Below are 6,000 nucleotides of genomic sequence, written 5' to 3'. Positions count from 1 at the left end.
CAATATCGAAAACGGTCCTGGACAACAAGGTGTGTGATGAGCACCTAGTGCCTTATCCAAGGTTGACAAAAATGTAATTAAATTTTAGGAAATTTGACTATTTCCTTCAGGTCTTTTATCATTCACCTTGTATCCTAGGGAGATGATTTGAACACAGAGTGCAGGCTGAGTTAAAGAAAAACAATTTTCAGTTATGCCAGAAGGCAATTATTTAGTTTATGTACCATTATCCAGATCCTTTGATTATCCCCCTTCTTCTTCTGGCTTTCTTCACATGTTTGTTTTAGTTTTCATGAGTATCTCTACAAAATAGAAATAGGAAATACATAATGGAAGGAAAAATATACCAGGTTATTTCTCTCTGATGGTAGATTTGGAAGTAACAGTTCGTAAAAGGATTCATCAAAAGACCTATTTATTCCTTCCAGGGTTTCCTTAGAAAGTATATGTCAGATTTTTTTTTTCTCTTTTTCAACACAACACACACACAAACACACACACACACAGAGAGAGAGAGAGAGAGAGAAAGACAGAAAGTGGAAAGAGAAATTTGTTTATTCTTCCTGTTGTCCCTCTGCAGGCTTTTACTCTCTAAGACATGGACTTGTGCTGCCATTCCTGATTCTATTCCATCCTGCATATCCTTCCTTAACCAAGCTTCCTTAAGCATTGCACTTTAACTCTAGTCTTAGAGTGACTTGCAAACATCTACTCAATAAAATCCAAATCCTTTACATGACGTTTAATATCTTTCACATTCTACCAACACCTATCTTCTCCCTTCTCATTTTAAGTAATTCCCTGAAAATCTCTCAGATCGTCAGACCAGGGGCTCTTCACCATCTTAGGATCATAGTGAGTCATTTGCACTTTTCACCACAGTTTGTGTGTTCCATACCACACCAGGCTATGATGCTTTCCCTTCATCTCTCTAATTATCCAAATGCTTCCTATCACTCAAGGACAAATGAAGGTCTCTCTCTTTGTGTTACTGGAAACCCAATTCCGAGATGAAGATCTGTGTGCAAAAGTTTCTTGAGGCTTGCTCTGAAGAAACCCACAATGACGATGATATAAGGGAAGCAGTACTGCACAAATTAAGGAGGTAATAACAATGTTTTTATCTGATCCCATGGGGAGTGTTGAAAAGAGTGGCCTTTTAGACATGTGTGGAATTGAGGCAAGGGTGCAACCTTTGTACTGACATAAATCACCAGATGCAGAATGAAGTGAAAGCAAGCAAGTTTTCAAGGCAGTAGCAGTAGGTGACGTGTAGTTCCAGGAGAGGAACTCAGCTCTGGGCTGTCAGTGGCAAACATTCTTGGTGGCTGGGATAATGAGCGCCCTATTTCTGAAGGTGGGCCTGAGCAGGGTTAACACTTTCCACTCTGGTTTTCCTTAATTTTTTTTTTACCTTGACAGCTCTAGAAAATTACAATGAACTTAAACTTATTTTTGTATTTATTTCATATTTGTTAGACTAGTCTCATCCACAGAATCTCAGACTGCTGAGAAAACATCTTTCCTAGCCTCTAGTGCCATCCTGAACTTAGGCACTCTTAATACTAGCATAGATGTTTTATATTTTCCACTCAAACTTCTAGCCTTGATATGTATTAATTTAACGGAATAGAATTATCAAAAGGGAATGTATTTATCAAGATATATAATGTTTCAGACTCATCTATACACTGTATTCTATCTGTATGAAATGTCCTTTGTACTGAACGGAAATCTTGAATACAGGTCTTTAGTGGGGCTGGGATATATATAAAAATTTCAGTGTAATACATGAAAATAAAGATGTTTGTCTCTGGCATAAAAGTTTCCTACATTTTATTTGAAAGGTAAAAAAAAAAAAAGTTAAAATTTTAATTTAATTTTAATTCTGCCTTTAAGAAAGGCAGAATGTGGGAAAATGGTTCCACTTACATAAATGGATTAGGAAAAAGCTTAGGGCAGAAAGCCGCCACCAGGAAGCAAATTGCCTGAGGTTAGCTAGCCAGATATTTTAATGGGATCACAAGTAACTGGTTATATAACCTACAGGAAACTACTTTCCGTCTGGTGCCAACGTACCTTGATCACAAACACCACATGCCCCTCAGACCATTTGCTTCTTACACACACAAGTTAATGATTACAGTCTGATTTCTCCATGTTCATCTGTGTAAGATCTTATTTTCTTCACATTCATCATGTGGGTAATATCTTGTGAGCTCAATAAATACAGAGAAGAAACCCCTGTTTGGAGCTCTTGTCTCCACCTGGACATAGCCTCTCTTGTATTCAATTCTGTGTCTGGTCTCTTGCTGGACAAGAGAGAACTCCAGACTTCTAGTCTGTGACAGCAGAAAAGTGATGATGTTAAATGGGAATACTGGCAATGTCCCTGCTATGAATTTCATCTATCATTTTTTCGTAGTAGTGAGTCTTCAAAGAGTACCATTTTGAAAATTGTAATGTTTCTACATTTAGTATTTAGATGGCTGGATTTAAATGACAACAATATTACTGTTATATAAATATGGGGGCTTTAAAGGGCTTCAGTTAGAAAAAGGGCAGAAAAATTTCAGGGGTGCCTGGGTGGCTCAGTCAAGTTAAGCATCTGACTTCAGCTCAGGTCATAATCTCATGGTTTGGTTCATGGCTAGGAGCTCCATATCGAACTCTGCGCTGACAGCTCAGAGTCTGGAGCCTGCTTCTGATTCTGTGTCTCCCTCTCTCTCTCTCTGCCACTCCTCCACTTGCACTCTGTCTCTGTCTCTAAATAAATACATAAAAAAATAAATAAATAAATAAAACATTAAAAAAAAAAGAAAAAGGGCAGAACAATTTTAAAATTGAAGTAATGTTTGAAAAATATAAAGAAAAAATGCTTTAACTCAAAAAATTGGGCATTTCATTATATTTTTCATGCAAACTAGTCAGATTCTTTGAGGTATTTTGGTTTTTATATTACTTTAACATGAAATAACAAGCAACTAAACTTTACCTTTGCTAGGTATTATTAAAATAAAAGTATTTGATACTCATTCAGAAAAAGGATGAATCAATATTTTCACCTGTGCATCACTTTCATATATATAATCCACTGACAACTCATAAGTTTGACAGAGGGGGAAAAAACTATCAAAGATACTTTTAATGGTTTAAATCAACAAGGATAATTGAAAAGAAAATAACTGTGTGTTTATATTATTTCTTTCTCATTAGCACAAGATAAGATGCATTTTGTTTTGCATTTGAAAAGGCTATGAATCATCTTAAGGGATTTATATTGTTTAAAAAACATGCTTTATTTCATCCTTTTTAAAGCTGTTCTTTTAAGAATATTTATTTTTGTCTTTTTTTTTATGTGAAAAACTGATTCACTTTCAAACACCCTCTAAGATTTTGTTAGTCGTTAAAAATATTCAGCTACGAGATAGCCATTCAAGGCAATGTCACAAATGTCTGAGTTATTTTCAATGAAGACTCAATTATATGTCTTCATTTTTCTTTCCCTTTGATATGAGCAACCAACAAAGAAGAAAATCATTTCTATGATGGACAAAAGACATTTCATATTGACTTCTGGGTTTCCCAGAGAATGAAGAGCATAATGAAAAATAAAAAGGAGTGAATAAAGAATGTAATGCTTTGTAATCTTGAAATCTATTCTTGAAGAATCTGTAACTGAAATCCACTTCTGAATGACACCATACAACATCATATCTAATTCTTCACCAGAAAGACAGCTTTTCTTTTCACAAAAGTTTTATCAATTATATATTTCAAAACTGCCAGGCAGATGAGAGCTTAGTTGATCTAAACCATCTTAAGTCCTTGCAGGTCAATGGGGCCATTGATTCAGTTCTTTGGACATATCGTGAATGTGTTATGAATTGCTGGGTTTCTGTCACATGAGGAGAAAAGGTCTCAGACAAGACATTTTTGAAGGAGTAACTAGTTTGGTGGATTTATTTTATTTTTTTGTTTTGTTTTGTTTTTGTGCATCTAAGAAAGATAGAAAGGTCTGCTTAGTTTAATCCTACTCTGATTTCTTTTTAGTAACAGTCTTAACTTTTTTTAAGTCATATCTTCAATTCAATAATTTAGGTAAACAATAAGTTCAAGAAAAAAAAATTGATCCCTCAAAGTAGGCCTTCATCTGCAGGGACTAAATGACAATTTACAGCATATTTCAATAGTGCATGATTTTTTCACAAATTTCATTAGCACACCATTGATTGCTCATTTTTCAGCTCTCAAAACAATTTAACATAGTCTCTTTCATGCAGAGGATAACATATTCATATTATTTGATTTTTGATGAAACCAAATGACCCTTTAAATTTGCAATAGAGTTCTTTAATTTTGTATGAGTTTCTTTACTGCTGTTCATTTAATTTTCTGTTTCCATTAACCACCTGCAAGCATTTGACTCTATGACAATTATTCAGCTGTGCTACATCATGACTGACATATTTTATAAGTGAAAAAATAAAGAAGAAAAGAAAATGGAGGAGGGTTAGAGATCACAAGAGAAAGGAGGAGAAAGCAATCGAACACAAATGTCATGGTTGGGAATCATGTATTTTCCATTCAGCTGAAACATCTGAGTGGTAATTATTGGTCCAACTGTAAATCTAGCCTAATTGCATTTTGTCTTCATTTCTGATAAGCACTTCACGATGATGATGATTACTCCTGCTAAATGCATTCGTTCCATGAATGTTTTCCCACACTGATGGCCAGGGGGCCTTGCAGATAAAAAGACTGCAGACAAAATAGCTCAATTCTGCTACAACTAAATCAGTATTGATTTCTTTTTCCAAGTGACAGAGGGACCCACTATCTATGCCTTTCATTTCTCTGTCTACCCACCACATACAGGGGTTTGGTCAGTACATATGAGAATGTACTTTAATTAACTGACATAACTGAGAGGCCAATCCTGGGCAATTAGCACTGATTAACTGTGTCACTTGTCTGACAAATAAAGAACATTACATCTTTCCCGTTTCCTTAAAGGCCTCAATTGAAAAGAACCCCACTGTTTGATTTAATTTTTCTTTGTACCATGGAAACCTTTTGCCATGTTGATTTAAATGTAATTTTTGCCTCTTTATACTTATGCTTTTTTTCTTTCCTATTATTGAATACCCAGTGAGCCTTTTCAATGATGGCACGGGGACAGGCTGTTAGCATCTTTTCATAAATCTCTGTATTTCATAGTAGGGCAATTAAGCTAAACATTTGGATTTCTGCTACAAATTTAAATGTGCAAGTGGGAGCAAATGGCTATGGAATTGAAGGCCATTATATGGCTTCATCATTGCAGTGCAGCTTTTCAAACTCAACGAGGGTTCTGACAAAGAAATTCTAGAAAAATTGTAGTTCTGGAGTCTTTCTGAGAAAATTTCAATAACTTGGCATCAAGTAAAAGCTACAGACTGAAAATCACACTTGGCTATTCATTTGGCTGATTTAGACATTTCATCTTCTTCTTAAACATTTATGAGCAGCACTTGAACCCATCTTTGACAATGGGACAAGAGAGAAAGACTGTCATCAAGCTTCTGGAACACAGGCTCTGAACGATTCTTATTTTAACTCAGGGCTGAACACCTGCAGATGGGGATAATAGTCAAAGATGTAAAAAGCTAATGTATAAAAGTATGAAGACTGCAGTTTGTGGAAAAAAAAAAGGCTTAAATTAAATGGATCTGGTTCTTAAAATCTGGTACAATGCTTGGAATATTCAGAAATAAATAAATCCTCCTGGAATAGAACTTTTACAAAGATTATTCTCAGTAGATGGTTACTTGCTTGCCCAGTGTCCACTCTTTCTTCTTGTGACAGCCCTGGCTCTTCATTTGCAGTTCTATCCTTCCCTTAATCCCAGTCTATGTGGCCTGAAACAGGCTTCACTCTAGCAATAAGTAAGGGGCCTATGAACCAAGCCTACACCCATCCTTGGGTAACAATTCCTGGCCACATAATTCAATTAGGGTG

The 6,000-nt window shown here is 35.5% G+C and overlaps 1 pseudogene; it reads left to right on the top strand.

Annotated features, from left to right (window-relative positions):
* The first annotated feature begins 1,010 nt into the window (after nt 1-1,010).
* Nucleotides 1,011-6,000, top strand: part of LOC112860546 (small ribosomal subunit protein uS2 pseudogene) — a 29,743-nt pseudogene continuing 24,753 nt past the window's right edge.

This window comes from Puma concolor, chromosome A1 (assembly GCF_028749965.1).
Source record: "Puma concolor isolate L17-30 chromosome A1, mPumCon1.1.hap2, whole genome shotgun sequence".
NCBI lineage: Eukaryota > Metazoa > Chordata > Mammalia > Carnivora > Felidae > Puma > Puma concolor.
The sequence above is the reverse complement of the archived record's forward strand: the minus strand, read 5'-3'. Positions and strand labels throughout refer to the sequence as shown.